Source organism: Plectropomus leopardus, chromosome 14 (genome assembly GCF_026936395.1).
Source record: "Plectropomus leopardus strain MGB_pleo_1.0 chromosome 14, ASM2693639v1, whole genome shotgun sequence".
Lineage (NCBI taxonomy): Eukaryota > Metazoa > Chordata > Actinopteri > Perciformes > Serranidae > Plectropomus > Plectropomus leopardus.
In genome coordinates, this window is record NC_142189.1 from 26,876,677 (window position 1) to 26,893,604 (window position 16,928).

Genomic DNA, 16,928 nt, shown 5'->3' on the forward strand with positions numbered 1-16,928 from the left:
GCGTGCTCAGATTGCTGTCTGACACAATCCTTTCTGCATCTGAGTTTGATTTTCTGAGCTCGTCAAGGCAAGCCATAAGCACTAAGTGGTCAAAACTGAATCCAAATCATTGTTCCCCAAACAAAAGCTGTATGTTCATGAAACAAAGTTATTGATCTGCACTGTGTTTTCCTAGGAATTTGTGTGGAAGTGTGTGTGTGTGTGTGTGTCAATATTTATGCATCTATGTCTGTTTATGTTCCAACTGTTGCCTCCACTTGCATGTTTGCATGCATGTGTACACATATCCCTGCCCGCACTGGCACGGTTGGTGCCGCGTATGTGTGTTTTTTGTGTGTGCGTTCGATGAGCCGTCAGTCCTAAAGAGGGGCTATGCTGCTGTCATGCGATGACACCTCTTATTTGCTGCTGTCCTGTGAAGCGGAGCTGAAGGCAGAGGTCAGGCCACCCTCACAGAGACGCTGCGACTCAGAGCACATCATGTCTGCCTGCCTCCCAACACTACAGTGCAGGCCTGAGCCCGACACACTCATGCATAATACAACCACACACATTTTTCCGCATACACACACATTCAGACTCATGCTTGCCTGAGCTTCTCACACCAGTCCTGTTTATTTGTATTTTCAATTACTTCTTTTCCAACATGCCTCAATTATGGCCATTCAGTCCATAACAAAAACTGTACAGAAAAAATAACAAGATCATTGTCCACAACAATATCTACTTTGAGTCCTGATTGAAACAAATAGTGCTTAATACAATGCCCTCTTTAGTCAGCGGTGCATACAGTTCAGGATTTATATTCATCGTGTCCTGCACATCAGTGCATCTATGGAAAAAAAGAACCACAATGACGGCTGTATGAGGAGACCTGTGATATGCCCGCTGAATTGAACGCTACACTCAATAGTCCTCTCTTCTCCCCACACCTCCAGCCTCCCCCCTCCCTGCTCCTGTAGGCCGTCCATTCGTCTCGGCCAGTGTCACATGCCGTCATCAATTACCCATTAGACAGTGTAATATTCCCCCAATATTGCCGGCGTGTGACTGGGAGATTTTAGAGTGATCAAAACCGACAAATCTGATTTACAGAGCTAGCATAAATAAGGAGATTGTGCCCTCCCTGATTGCCCTGTTGAATAATGGATGCCTGTTTGGTAATCATTTTCCAATATCACACCACTTTCCCCTAGACTGGCCTGGCAGGGTCCTCTTCTTTTTTCTTTTCTTGTCTTTTCTCCCCTCTTTCCTTCTATCTTTTTTTAATCTCCTTTGTACTTCCCTTCTTTCTGTGCTCTTTCTTTCCATCTCTTATCTCCTACATTCCCCTTAAATAGCCAAACAGTCCCCTTAAATAGCCAAACAGTGATGAAAAGACTTACGCAGACAATGATTTTGTGTCTTAGTCTACGTCAATCTCTGACCCAAAGTGTCTGGGGACTTTCTTGACTTTCAGTAGTGATGCTACAGTGATAGCGTCATTACTGAGGAGGCGGGTGTTGTTATGATTAAAACATTTTGTTTTATGAATCATCTTGCCATTGTTTAGAGGGAGAGAATGTCAACAGGTGCGAAAGTTAGTTGATATCATTTACAAAAGTTCATGCAAAATAAACAGACTGAACTTGAAAATAAAGGTAAGCGATGATTTGCTTGATCCATATATCCAAAAGTTTTTGATTTTTGTGGTGGACAAAATATAATTCTGAATTAGAAAATCAATATTTCAAATCAAAATGTTATCAAAAAAATGCATGCCAGGGAATATAATACTTGCCTACCCTCTTATACATATAGTAACATGGCAGGCAAACATCCACTGGTTGCGCACATCACTGTCAATTCATAGTGGAAACGTTCACCTACAGATTGATGGATGTGACCTAAACTAAGTAGAATAATAATCTCTGATATTTCTTCTACCTTGATGGTGCGTGTGGGCAGGGTATCAGGGGACTGGATGGAGAAAACGGTACCTTACAAAAGGCTTAGCAGGGGGCATAACAGACTGAATTGCCTGCTTGTGTACCTTCCCTTTCTATCATGGTTTGCATACACAACCTTTAGTTCATGCTAAATGCCGTACTAAAACTAATTGCAATCGTATGACAACAACACAAGCAGTCTCAAGGTCAGCGCTTTGATGATATCGTAGCAGCGCTCTAAACAGCTGCTCCTGTGCTCTTTGTAATATTCTTCAAGGCACAGTTGTGCCTCTAATGGGAAAAGGCCAAACCAGGTTATGAAAATCCTTATTTACAGCTAGCTGCCTGGCTGTGTGAAGTAGGTCACAGCAGCTCCTGAAATGGAACGAACCTCGCTCACACCGTTTAATACTTTTCTTTTGAATGCTCGCTGCCTTACAATGGCACCTGAGGGAAAGACACAGACACACTGTTTCCACTCCTCCTTAGCAAGAGCGTCTTGACCCAACTGTTAAAAAGAATGTGTCTGCACCCTGTGGGAAAGTCCAGCTTTTACCTGACAAAACAAATAAATAGGCGGCAAACATCAACCACAAAGCCTGTGAATACCAGGGCAGAGGTTAAGCTATTAATACTATTAGGAATCTTCCAGAGGTAGTAACTGACATGGCCTCTAATATCAAACCGTGAAAAGATGATAATCAAAACAGCCCAGATTTTGTCAGGAGGACGCCACCTTACAACAAATGATCCGAGTGGCCGACAGGTCAGGCAGGTTAAAACAAAGCTCCTATCTCCCAGTCTGCCACTTTATGCTCATCATCATCATCATATGCTCTCACATTTGCAAGTTATACAATATGTCTGACAGTGGTGGATAGGTGTGGGGCCTGAGGTGTAGGTGAGCGCTGTCCCCTGGGGTGATGGATGCCTGTGGGAGGCTGTTATGCCACAAGGTGAAAATGTCCATTAATCAGCCCCACTTCCTCCATTGCCGTGGCTTTCCCATTACCAGCTCGCTTCGAGCAGGCTGATTGGTTTTTAATTGGCCTGCCCGCCAGGAGATAGATCATGTTTTCCCCGAGGAAAGGCACGGAGGAGTGTGTATGGTGGGGGGCACCCGTGCTATCTCTGGAGGGATACCCACACTAAAAATCTTTCTGTGCACCTATTTGACGAGAGGGAAGAACAACCAGAGGTGGTCAGCTCTCACACTGACATTATCTATGTAGGCTATACATGTATTACTTTTACCTGTAACGAGAACATAAAAAAAAAAACTTTGAAAAGAGCTCTGTGCAAAATTCAGAGCAAGTTTTCTGGATACAATTCTTAACATGGAGATGGCTGAGCTGAAGCAGATAACAGTGCTAACTCCATAAATAGGGGAAAACAACAGAAACAGTGCTGACAGAGCTGTGTTACCCAGAAGGGAACTGGAGGTTGGGCTTTTGCGATGAGACCATCACGACATCAGTGGTAACTGCCATATGAACACAGTACAAAGTACGACTGCAAGGATATATCAGTCTAGATCAATATATCCATGAATTGAATCAACAATCCAATATACCAATACAAAGTGCAAACATCAAAACAAATTGTCATCTTTAAGATACACTTTTATTTTGAAATTCCCATGGCACATCTGTGTCTAAATATTCAAAGAAGAGACAATGAGGACATTTACTGACAGTGTCTGATAGTCATTGCAGAACCCTCAATTAAATTTAACTGAAAATGTATTAGGGCAGACATAGTGATATTAGCAAATACCCTTTCTCTAATTTCTTTATACCACCTGGAAATAAATTTAAGACCATTTTTTTTATTTTTAGATATTATGATGTAATGTAAAAATAAATAATAAAACTCTACTGCCCATGTCTGGTATTTTCATGACTTCTGAAAGACTGATTTAAGACATTTAAATACCAATTAAGGCATTATTTTAATATAAACAAATTCAATGCCTTTTAAGGCTTTTTAAGGATCTGTGGAAACCCTGTGACATGCAGAAGGAGTTTGACTTCATTTTCTGCTCTGGACGGCGTTACTCCACTACATCTTTACATAGCAAATAGCTGTGCTGCTATGTTCTAAACATCCTAACTGAACCTTTAAATTTCAGCGGTGACATGAAAGTTGCCATTTCCGTAAGTCGTTATATCAGCACATCTGTCCACATATGAAACTTAAATTGGAATGTCCAAACCTACATCTTAACCCTGTCCCTCCGGGTTTTAAAGGAGTAGGAGTCTTTGCAGCTGGAATATCTGTATCTGCATTTTCTACAGTTTCTGTGGTGCCTGTCAAGACAGGCATTTTAGTTAATAAATACAGTTGTTCAAAATGTAATATTGCTAAAGTTGAGTTTCCCAGTGGCTGTTAAAAATCACGACTTTTGGTCTGAGTGATGACTGTGCCATAATTAATAGCCTGTAGCAGCAAGCGTACCGAGGATGCATGTGTGAAGGACACTGGAGCAGCTACATCTTACACTGAGTAGACGTCAGTATTGACATTGTGTCTGCTCAAATAGATCAATCCCCTCTCTGCCCTAGCCTGACCACGTCATTGAGGCTGATTGGAAGAGCACATTGATTCCCTATGGTATCTTCACACAGGTTCACAAGGATACACACTCACGACCCAACCACAGGCTGATCCTCTTGGCCTCTGTACAAGTTAGGAGGTGAAAAACTACACGTCTGTTTGAATAAAATTAACATTTGAGAGGAAATGTTTAAAATAATCCCTGCTGCTGCTTAATCGATTTGTGTTGTGCTATGATTCATCGTAAGGAGAGCAGACAGCCTGCATGGCGTGGGCAAATATACTGCAGGCCAGCACTTCTGTAGGTGCACCACAGTCTGGCGTCAAGGGCAGGCGATGTTAGAAGGCCAGCCTGTAAGCCCGTCTTAGCCTTCACCGCAGGGAGTGAGTGTGATCTACACTGTGTTGAGGAGATACGTCCTGGTGTGGTGCTGAAGGTAGCCTGTCTACTGGGAACTGTGTCCAGTACAGCAGAGGCTGCAGATGTTATTTTCAGAATGTAGCCACTGGTTCTAGAAATATAATTCAAGGTTAAATTATTTTCACCAGCTTGTTGCTAAAACATGATTTACAATTTTGCAATACCTTGTTTTTGTCATGGTAATGTGTGTTATGTTGCATATTCTGTTTTTATTTTGACATTCTTTTCTCCCTAGTTGGTAACGCATTTATTTTGTTCTCCTCTAATACACATTATGTCAGCAGCTGCTTCCTTTTCACATGCCAGCAAGGAGTTTACCAGGGAAGCCAAACGAGATTCACACTGTTTTCTCCCACCCCTCATACGGAAACCCCAACCAACAGAAAAGAGTTGCTAAAGCAGCGAAAAGGATGCAATCCCTTACTGACTTCCCACCGAAACTAATTAAGCTTATTGGCCTAGTTTGAATTAAATTTGGTTTTTTGGGGGGGTTTTTTGTAAAACCTAACCATCATTTGTCGTATACACAGAATCACTGTAACGTCACACTAACATTGACAATCACTTCCAGAAAGACAACTGGTATTTGATTTTAACTGTGGAAGTAGCAAGTAAAATCAGAAAAATAGTTTATTTCTGTTTTCATTTTTAGACATAACTGTAATGTTTAAAGATATAGAGTTAAACATGGAGGTCTGACCTTTCTGACATTTCTGCTGTGCTGATTTTATGTACCATGTTGCGTTGCTAGAATGTTTCATAAACCAAGTCCTACAGCACAGAAGCTAAGCGGTCGACAGGGACGTAGAAAAACATGTTTTAGCCACTCAGAAAAAACAAACAATAAAAACTTTTTGGAATATTTTCTCAAGGCAGAAAAGGCAGACCAGCAACTCTTGTATCCTGCGAAGTAGAATTACTGTCGGTGGAATCTGGTGGCTTTCAGATAACGGCTTCAGGTCCCCACTGAATAAGGCTGTCTGACAGTAAAGTGCTGAAAATATTCTAAATATAGCATATTCAACTTAAACTGATGTTGATTTTTTTTTTTTAGGTGGATCTTTTTTAGGTGGTTATTTGGGAATTGGGGCAGCTGTTTGGTCAGTACTGTTTTGGTTTTATGAACGTAACGCAGGGTGCTTCTATCCGTAAGTTACTGTAAACACTGTGATTCGACCTGTGCTGCACCTGTTTCCTTCTGAATCTGAATTAAAATGAAGCAATATTAGTAAACGCATTTAAATATATTTATGTATTTACAATGGCCAAAGTATTCAAATATGTGATATGTAAATATACATTTTGTGAAAACAGTATTTCAATCTGTGAAGGCATTTGCAAAGTGACCTCTGTGGTGGATCACACAGGCAGCATGAATGCAGAGTCATGTTATGGCTCAGACATGCTAAGCATAGCATGTGGATGTGTGATCCAGCCACTCAACATGGAGGCTAATATTAGCGCATGGCTCTGCTCCCCTACCCCCCACCCCACTGCAGCCGATTGCATGCAGGGGATCCCCAGGAGGCTTTCTGCTGCTCATTCATTAGGCTGCTGAGGAATAAGGGACATACAGTATCTCCCACGCGAGGGCTGGAGTAAAGACCCCCACCCAGCCATCCATTAGACTCAGTCTGCAGCCGTACATGTCTTTGAAAAATCTGCTGTTCTTTTGTCACATTATAATTCTATGTTTATATTTACATTTTATAACAATAAAGAGTGATAGAGGAGCACACTGAGCATAGGCAGGGACAAACTGTCACACATTACAGTACCTAAGTCAGTCATCAGTACATTTCTCATGACCTTACAGTCCATATTCAGCAATCCCATCAACACCCAATTTCCTCTCCCCTCCAGCTCTGACTAGACTGTTGTGATTATGAGGGGCTGGGCTCCTGTATCATACCAGAGAGAGACAGAGAGAAAAGATGGGAGGCAGGAGGAGGGGGTTCCCGCAATGTTGGTCGCAGCGAGACCCGGGTAGCGTGCTTTCCCTCTATAATTTAATCACATTCAGCTGTCTCCCTGTCCTCGGCTCGCTCAGCAAAGCACATCAGGCACCATGGTGGCACACACACGCACACACATTCTCGGCACACCAACATGAGTCTCCCCCTAACAAGCAAGACATTTCCTTCCTCTCCCAGCTAAAGGAACATCCCAGAGAACATGACTTCACCTCATGCCAAGCCGCTTGTCCTGACTGCCTCAATAAAGTGACACAACCCCTCGGAGAGGTACAGGCCACTGAAGGACACAATATCAAACACAAGAGCGTGCATTTCTAACAGAAACTGTCGTGAAAGCATCAACTGTAAGGTGGAAATCGTGACAGGAAGGAACGGCTGCAGTGTTCACTGGCTTCTCTCTATTAACAATTTAAAATAAATGACTATCTAAACCGATACCAAAATGGATATTGTGATAAGACATTTACTGTGTCTACATTGACTTCTTGTCATAACAAAATCTCCGTAATATTGAGAATGCGCTGCTAAGACCCCTCACAGTATCCCCAGATGTCACCAAATGTTGTCTCCATCATTTGTTGACATGAGAAACATTCATTTTGACACACTTTGGGTGAGGGAGAGAAGACACAAGTAGCTCACTTTGTATCAGACATTTGTTTGTCTTGACAGAATGAAACATGTTGCAGTGCATCTGCTTTCACTGCTGTGTGTGTGTGTATACAGTACATGCCACCCACGGGAGCACACACAAACATCTGCATTGTCTTCTCTTACAGGCAAATCAGAAAAAAAAATACTGTGTATAAGATGAAAAATAGTCCAAAGGGACTAGCACATGTGTGTTTGTGTTTGTTTGATTGTTTATATGCATGCAACTCAACCAAAGAGTTAACTGTTTTTGAAGTTGGGAACTTCGTGCGCTTTTCCAACTTCAAATTCTCTCCTCAAGTCTCTGCTCAGTGTCTATTTCCACTACTTTTAATTGTATTTCTGGCTGTCACAGTGCCTCCCTTCCCCTGGATGACAAACAGTGTCCTCGCTACCTTCTAGACCTCACATTAACAGCAAATACATCGCACACACAGAAGAGAATGATTTTAGCAAAGGGTAAAAGCACCACAAAAACTGCCAAATACAGGAAAAAAAGTAGGCATATGATGATAATAAATTTATGATAATAATTATATCATACAATATTCAACAGCTAAACAAGTGCATGTAAAAACAAACACCTTCGGAAAACTATCCTCTCCTCCAGCTGAAGTTTGAAGAACAGCATTATCTACAGCAGGAGCACACAACTTACAGAGCAAACTTTTAAATAGGTGCTCACATCAGACAGCGACTTCTACACGCTTCTGTGGAAAATAAAATTCAAGAGAAATTGCTACTATTATTTTTCAGTATGTAAAGAAATTCTAGTGAGTCAAAAGCTGCGGAGCATAAGCATAATATTAGTCATCCCAGAGCAACGCGACGAGAACAATAAACTAACCAACGTCAAGCCAGCTGTTACTTTTCTCACTTAATTCACTGCAGCACCATAAGATCACATTGCTTAACAACATTTAGTAACACCAGAGCAACAAACACTACAAGAAAACTGTGCAGAATGAAGAATCACAATGTTCTGATCATCCTCAGTTAAAAGAAGGAAATCATTTTTGGTCATTCCAGTCAGAAATGATCTTGTAGATGTACAGTATATCTTCAATCAGTGCATCACAGCAAAGACACCAGACGCCCTAAACAAGAACAAGTTACCTACCAACTGCAGTCTTCTCTTTAAACTTTTCCGCCTGCTTTCCAGAATGCGCTTCCTCTCCTTTTTCAGCCTTTCTTTCACTTCTCTCCCTTACTCTCTCCCCAATTCACTTACTGTGCTCACTGCAAAGTTCTGCTCTCCTCCTGCATGCAAATCATTTTTACGACTTGAGAGATGACTGGGAATGAGGGAAGGAGGGAGAGCGAGAGGGAGAAAGGATGACAGAGGGGTGGAGGAGTAGAGATAATGGTTGGAAGGCAGGCGACCAATGGGCCTGGAGCCTAATGGAAAAAGGGAATCAGGACACACCAATGAGGCGCAGCCTGGAGAGAGAGAGAGAGAGAGAGAGAGAGAGAGAGAGAGAGAGAGAGAGAGAGAGAGAGAGAGAGAGAGAGAGAGAGAGAGAGAGAGAGCAGAGGAAACGGGCAAGGGAAGCAGGGATGGCGAGAGCACAGTCGGGAGGAGACGTTGTAACGCAGACCGAGAAAGACACTGAAGGAGAGAGAAAGCACACTGGGAGAGCACAGAGAAATAGAGAGAGGGAGAGAGTGCAGAGCTGTACGTAGCGGGTGTGCACGGTAGGTGGAGAGAGGCGAGCATCCCAGGCGAGATGGAGAGAGTGCAGATCAGAGAGGAGAAGCGGAGAGAAAGAAAAAGCACAAAGACAGAGGAGAAGAAAGGCAGAGAGGGGAAGGAAGAAAAGGGAAAGAAGGAAGGAACTGACTTACCTGGGTACTGCTAGTGGCATCCTTCACACACCGCCTCGCAGACTCCACACACACATATACACATGCACCCACCCCAGCGATACAGGCACACGCCGCGCTGCCGCTGAGACTAACCAAAAGCAAAAACAACAAAGGAGAGGACTGCCAAAGCCGACTGGTATACCCTAAAGCAATCGTGCCTGTGTGTGTGTGTGTGTGTTGTGTGTGTCTGTATATGTGTGTGTGTGTGTGTGTGTTTTGCGTGTGAGTGTGTGTGAGTGTCAGGGAGAGAGGGTGGGAGTGTGTATGAGCATGTGTTTGTGCTGGGAGGCGAGGGAGAGACGGTTTGAAGGAAGCTAAAATGCTCTCTCTCCTTTCTCAGTCCTATAAGCTGAATTGGTTTCCTCCTCTCTCTCTGTCTCTTTCTCCCTCTATCTGTGTATCTCACTCTCTCTGTACACTGTGCATGTATGTCCTCCAACACTCAATATGTTCTCTCTCTCTCTCCCGCTTGCTCTCTCTCTGCCTGCTGATGTGCCCTCCCTTCCCCTTCTCCCTCTTATACATTTATTCAGGGCTGCAGACTGTCTGCTCCCAGAGTCAGTTCTTCCCACGGGCCCCGGGTAGAGATGAAGGGAGGGAGGGAGGGAAGAGAGGGAGAATAGAGGAGGGATGGGTGAGCCATGTGGAACATGTGCAGTGCATTTATTTCAAATGGGAGAGACACAAATTTGTGCCTTTAAAAAGGCAAAATGAGCTCCACTTGTGGTTCAGTGCACATTATTTGGCCTGGGATCATTCAGAAAGCTGAGAGAGATACAGGATGCAAACTTAAAGGAAGTCTCTGGCTGAGCGCTGGCTTGCTGTTAATTAACACTTTTCCCCCCATCCAAGGCTTCCAGGCTGGCTGAGCACCAGAATTAAGAGTGCAGAAGATGAATGAGTATTGAAACAGGCTAGTTGTAGCCATGTGTTCAGTGATGAGCACCGGTAATGCACAGCTCCCAAACAGGAGACAATATTTACAATATAATCACGCTGGCGCCATAAAGAGGGTGACATTCATGCGCACTCTTGTGTGAATGAAAATGGGAATAACAACGTGATGATTTCCATATTTACCCAGATATGCAAACACAGAGAATGCTAATTTGATCCCTGAGACATCATCATAATTAGATTATAAATTAGGTTCATTTCTTACCGGACAAGAGGTGCTAATTCATTCATTTTTCCACCAGTGGGGGAGACTCGGCTGAAAAATGCAGCAGCAACCCTATAGGCAGAACAAAATATTAGTGACAGAGACTAGAAATAACACATTTAAATAAATTCATATTTACACATTAATATTCCCAATAACATTCAAAGACATGGACTCAGTATACGTGTATACGAGGCACATTGTTTTGATCTTCCCTATAACGGTAAACAAATCAAATGCCATACAGCAGTGTTTTACAGAACCAACAAGCAGTGCTCTCTCCAACAATGCTGCCAGGCAGTAGAGGAAGGCATGATAAGTACTCTGGTGGGTTGGGACACAGATGCCCTCGAGGCGTTCAATATTAGCAATTTCAAATTCTTATTTGGCTATGTTAATGCCAATCAAGCACAATTAATTTACCCCACATTCTTAAACAAATAAACAAAGGGGAGAAATGTGCATGAATAAGGAAAATGCCGGTAATGTGAGGAATCATCACACATTAGGAAAACTAGCTGGAAATTGATGTTCAAGCGGTTTTTGTATTATGATACTCACTCATGAATCGGCACAGAGGCAGAGGTCCTACCACAGCAGAGCAGTGCTAAAACCTGGATGTGAATAGGCTTCTTTAACCCTTCGAAAGCTGAGCAAATTGACTTGATTTCTTTTTTAAAAGAAAACATGGGGAAGACACAATGAGATGATTAAGAGGAAGGGACCCAAAAATTAGCAAAGAAAATTGTAAAAAAAAACAAACAAAAAAAAAAGTACAAGAAAATGACTTGCAAATTAGAAAAGAAAAAAAAACACAGAAAAAAACTAAAGCAAACAAAACAAGGAAATCACCTGAAAAAGTGCTTAATAACAATTCAGAGTAGATATGTAATTAAGATAATTATATAGTTGGTTGTTTTTTTTTTACATTTTCCATAGACAAAAAACTAAAAATTCAAATAATTCTCCAAACCTACTAATTTCATGCAATTTGCTCATTGACATTTCCCCATGTTTTCAAAAAGAAGCACCATTTTCCATGATTTAAATACATTTCTGAACACAAGAAAAGTGATGTTGATCCAGGTTTCAAAGGGTTAAGCAGTGGGTTTCCTCTGCTGAGAAACATTTACGGTGTAAATCAGTCTGTGGTTGGAATGGCTGCAGAAAAATCTATTTTACTTTTTTTAAATTTTAGTTTTTACATGCCCCATGTGTTTGCTGAAATGGCTTACTGTTTTATTAATTTCAGTACAGGGGTTTGTAACAAAAGTGTTTCCATATTAAAAAACAATCACACCTGTGTCAAATTAATCATATTAAGAAGTATAATGAAAAAATAATTGTAAATGTATGTTTCTAATTGCAGTGTTTTGAATACAAAAGTAGTTTTGTTTTTTTTTTTTACAAACAAAATATACTCTTGTTCAGCTTTTACTTACAGCCCACAGTTATTTATATAAATGTGAGCTTGTTCCTACCTTTTAATTTTCACACAGTGGACATTTTGCCAGACACACAGGAGCTGACTGATTACAGAAATATGCCTAACTTCGTTTCATTTATACAAGTGGCAATAATGTTGCATTGAGAAAGGCCCATTTAAATGCATAATGCTGTTGTGTCAATGCAAAAAAGTATAATCATAAGTATAATAGTAGCCTATTAATATTATCATGTTTAAAACAATCTACTATTTTGCCGAGCTTCATTATGACATTGACGATTTAAAGCAAATACTAGCTTAAAAGCTGTTAGCAAAAACTAGCTTACTTCACTTTATCATGAAGTCATCGTGACCCTGACGTGGTTATAAATTACAGTGATTTTAGCACAAAAAGGCAGAAATATAAGGAAAGGGGCCTAGTAAGGTGGTGTAATATGAACCACACCTTATTTAGTCTAACAAAATAGAGTTATTCGATGTTTCTGTTACCTTCCTCAACTCACCAAAACAACAAAAGCAACACAAAGGCTGACGTCACTGCGCAGTAAAACTTTTCTTTTGGGATAATGGTAGTTTTTTTCGAGGTAAAGCTCACTCACCAGTGACAGGTTTACACGCTTGGTTGAGAGGAGAAGGAATCCTGCTGGCGTTTGACAGCATGTCGTGGTAATTTGCTGCAGGTGTTGTGTCAGGTTGTGCTTCCTCGCTGAGAGGTGCGTGCTCCTCGCGGGAGCGCGCGCGCAGGTAAAGGGGAAACTACGCAACATTGTGATGTCTCGGCGCTAATGTGCGGTTTAAAACAATATTATTTGTGGGGTTCATCAGTGGTGACAATTGATCTTAAGTCTTTAGTATGTGTACTCTAAGCGCCATTAATATTAAATTAATTATTTTTATTAATTAGGCCAATTATTTATAGCTGGGCCCAGACTTGTCTTTTTCTTGCTTTAACGTCATACACAAAATGACTTATTTGCACAGGCTAGGCTTACTCATAAGTTCCTTTTGTTTTTGTCACATAGCCTTATGTCACAGTAGGTATGTTTAACAGATACCTGTGTTTTGATCCATAGGCCTACTCGCTGCTGACGCTGCAACAACGGATTGATGCTTCAGAAAAAATAATTATTTAAATTAAGCACTCTCCAACCAAAATCGGCACACAAAAAAGTCTGTTTAATTTGGTTAAAGCAGGAAGTCCGTAATTCAGTCGGCACTGGTTTATGAATCAATGTCGGATATTCATATCTGCTGTCCACAGCTGGTTTATAAAGGGTATAGGAAAGCTTCTTCGGTTGATGAAATCCCTGCAACATCTTAAGGCAGCAGGACATGTTGATAAATCCGTAGCCTCTGAGAAAATGCCGCCAGGGCGCAGTGCCGTTACGCACGCTCGTTACGCACAGATGTTCACTTTGTTTACCTTCATTAAGTCATACAAATATTTGCAGATCAACTTTTTCCATTTAATGTTATCCCAGCACTGAATCAACACACATGTAGGCATGATTTGCTCTTCCCCTCCTTTCTGTGTCTTTTGTCTCTTTAAATGTGTAGGTTGCACCTTTTCACGTCAAATAATTCATTGTAATTAATTATAAATACTTGGACTAATAGCTCATGTGTTTCAGCAAAATTTCTGCTCATGTCCAAAACTTTCTGCACATTTAGAACAAATCCCACATATGTATTAATTTGAGAATGAAGCCATAATATTACAAGAAAAAATGACCTGCCCTATGGTTTGCTGTGCATCATGTTATTGCTCTGCTGATATAGTCATATTCTTGTCAGATAGTTTGACAGACACATAACCTTGTTTGGGACTCTCTGGATGAGACAAAGTTTATGCAAGTGGCTGTGTGCTCCTTCAGGGGTGGAAACCCCAAAAAACAAACTGAAAACAATTCTGATTTATCCTCAGGCATAAATCTCACCATTATGTGGCTTATTGTCTCAGATGCATTCCTCAGCTGTTCAGTGGGATATGGAGGGGGACAGTCTCAAACAGAGCAAAGGTCTATAAGCGAGGGTGATGCAGAGACACAGAGCTATCAACCCGGAGAAGAGACGAACTTTGAAATGTTTTTTAAGCTGTCAGGAAATGCTAAAAGATGCTAAAAGATGCATGCATGTCTCAGACAACTTATTATGACGATTCGTGTAGTAGTGGTTCTTCTTCTCTTGCTATAGTGTGCGACTGTATTAGAGCAGCTCTTGCCATGTTTACAGTCCACCCCTACATACCCTGTAAAACTACACTTATGCTCAAAGAGACCAACAGACAGTCAAAGAGAAATAGAGGGCACCTCAGTTAAGTACCTAAGGGTGGTCTTGAGAGGGGGAGAAATAGAGATGAAGATTAATGGGGGAAAAATTGAAAAAACTAAAAAACAGAAAGAAGAGGCACTTCTATCATGTGTTTATAGCAAAAAATAATATATATAAATTTAATTCCTTACATTTTTCAAAAGTCATATAAACCTTGTCAGCATGGTTCTTTCAAACAGGTATAACAACATCCCGCTTTACATCATTTTTTTCACCCCAAGTTTCATAAAAATAAAACACTCAATATGCCAGTGCTGTTTTTGAATGTGTTTTCTGTGCATGCTAAAAAACTGGGCCACCAAATCAAACAGATAGATTCACTGCCAAAATTATTACCGAAATTAGTCTAATCACTGGACAGTCAGCTGTCAACCTGGAATTGGCAAGAAAATAGAAACCCAATAATCCAATATGCACTAACAATACTGTAGTGCAATTAGATAGTGACTACACCTAGAGGCTGTTTGAGTAAAGCTAAAGCCAAGACAGCCCACTGCTGACCATTACTCATACAAAGTAGTACAGTATGCGTGTTGGATGGAGCAGACAGTGAGTTGTTTTCATCTAATCATTGAACCAGCAATTGCTATGGCATTACTTAGACTACAGTGTATTCCAAAAACCTTTGCAGAACCCTTATTGGAAAATGTGTACCCCCAAAATAAATATTTATTTTGTTGGATTTATCTTTCATACATGATCCAGCAGTGAAGGAGTGTTAGTGTGTAGCCAGAAAAAGAGCTAGGGTAATTGCTTGACTCTCTCTCTCTCTCTTTCTCTCACATACACACAGACACATACAAATACACATACATGTCTTTTTCATGAGACATCTGGATAACCAATATATATTTACTGAAAATTATAGTCTGTGTAGTGTAGTGCCTTATAATGTGAAACACTGCCACAGGGTCTTTATGTGACGTTTTGTTAAAGGTATTCTGGGCTCTGACACACTAAGCCAACATTGGCGGGCCATCGGCAAGTGCCTGTCGCCCTAGTTTTGCATGTGTCCCACACTGTTGGTACTATTCGGCGCTTGACGTTTTGTTTTTTTTCTTGCCATTCAGCATGTTGAATTGGTGGTGCAGGTAATCGGTGAATGAATGAATGCGCTGGAAAAGAGAATTGGCAATGAGGAAAGTAAACAAACGACTACAGTGAAGAGGACGTGGGATCAAAACAAAGTTATTATTATAAGATTATTATTTTTTAAGACATTGAGCAATTAAGCACAAATGCTTTGTATTTGTTCATATTGTTGTTCGGTGACTTTCAACATCAGGTTGTTAATTTGCTAAGGTTCACTAGCATCGTGAATCCATTCTGTTGCTCTCAGGTTAAGCCTTTTTAAGGACAGTTACAGACTACCACGGTCTGCTGGTATGAAAAGTTGTTTCCTCTCATGTAGGTGCAGAACACTGTCGGCTGCAGACTTTGCGACGTGTTCAAGTGCAACTTTTTGGCCGAAATATGGCTGACTTGAGATGATGCAACAGCTGATCTTCCTTGACACCATGATGTCTGTTTGGTGTGTCTGGGCCTTAATAGCGTACTTATGGTAGCTTATACTTAGGAAACTAAATCCCTTCCATAAAATGCAGCTTCATTTTTGTACACACAAATTCCTCTTTAAATTGCTAGAATAAATTAGATACAACTTATATCCAGCAAACAAACAACATATGGTATGAGCTTGATGGTAAATTCTTGACCTTGGAAACAGCAAAATGACAAACAATCTTAGCTGCTGCAGGTCACTTACTTACTTTTTCTGGAGCTTTTCACAACTGAGCAAACTTAATTTGAAGATGAAGATTGTGTGATACAGACAAAAGTTATGTAAGTGGGCCCTCTGTTCAAGAATTAACTTTAAACTTTTAGGCCAACAGAAAAAAGAAATTTGAAAAAATTACTGAGAGAGGTAGAGTAATTGAAGGTATCACTTTTAGGTTAACAATTGTGCTTTTAAAGTTGCAAATCATTCCTCAAGTTAAAACATCTCATATTTTGAACTTCAGGTAATCTGCTCAAATGTGGATATCATTACGGAGGAATCTACTTAATGTAAAAACCTTCTTGAATTAAACTCTTCAGCTGAAATTAAAGCACTTGAACTATTTGCAGGCCAACTTCAAATCATGTCTTCCTCCGCACAAGTCGTACATAAAGAAATGCTCTCATGCAAGATGTTTTTAGGGATACACTCCAGCAGATATGGGAGCTGTGCACACCTATACGGCACACACATGAGAATGCATTTGCAATTTAAAACAACAGCACAACTTCCTGTCTTGGTGAGCGAGTGAATAGATAGATAGAGGCAGAGAGAAAGAGTGGAAGAAATAAACTCCATAGCAGCAGGAGGGATGGAGGGAGCATGGAAGAGGGATGTTGTTGAGGTTAGAGGTGTTGATGCTGCAGAGAGCAAGCAAGCTAGAGCCAGGGAGCCAAAGGAGGAGGAAAAAGAGAATCAGTGTGTTTTGGGACTCGAGACGATAGCGTGGGAGAAGGTGAAGGCTTGTTGTTCAGTGGGACCGAGGGAGACGGGTGGGGTGAGGGGGAAGGAGAGGAAGAAGAAGAGAAAGAG

At 41.0% G+C, this 16,928-nt stretch overlaps 1 protein-coding gene across 9 annotated transcripts in view; it reads right to left on the reverse strand.

Annotated features, from left to right (window-relative positions):
- myt1lb (myelin transcription factor 1-like, b) overlaps positions 1–12,692 on the reverse strand; it is a 145,194-nt gene extending 132,502 nt beyond the window's left edge. The window contains exons 1-2 of one of the 9 annotated variants that reach the window (XM_088087434.1): positions 12,607–12,692; positions 10,561–10,632 (exon numbers count right to left, since the gene is read on the reverse strand). The gene's annotated coding sequence lies outside the window, so the exon portion shown is untranslated. Of the gene's footprint in view, positions 1–8,652; positions 9,255–9,377; positions 9,845–10,560; positions 10,633–12,606 lie in introns of those variants that run through there. The other 8 variants (XM_088087433.1, XM_088087439.1, XM_088087440.1 and 5 more) reach the window with 8 other exon arrangements.
- Positions 12,693–16,928: the final 4,236 nt, after the last annotated feature.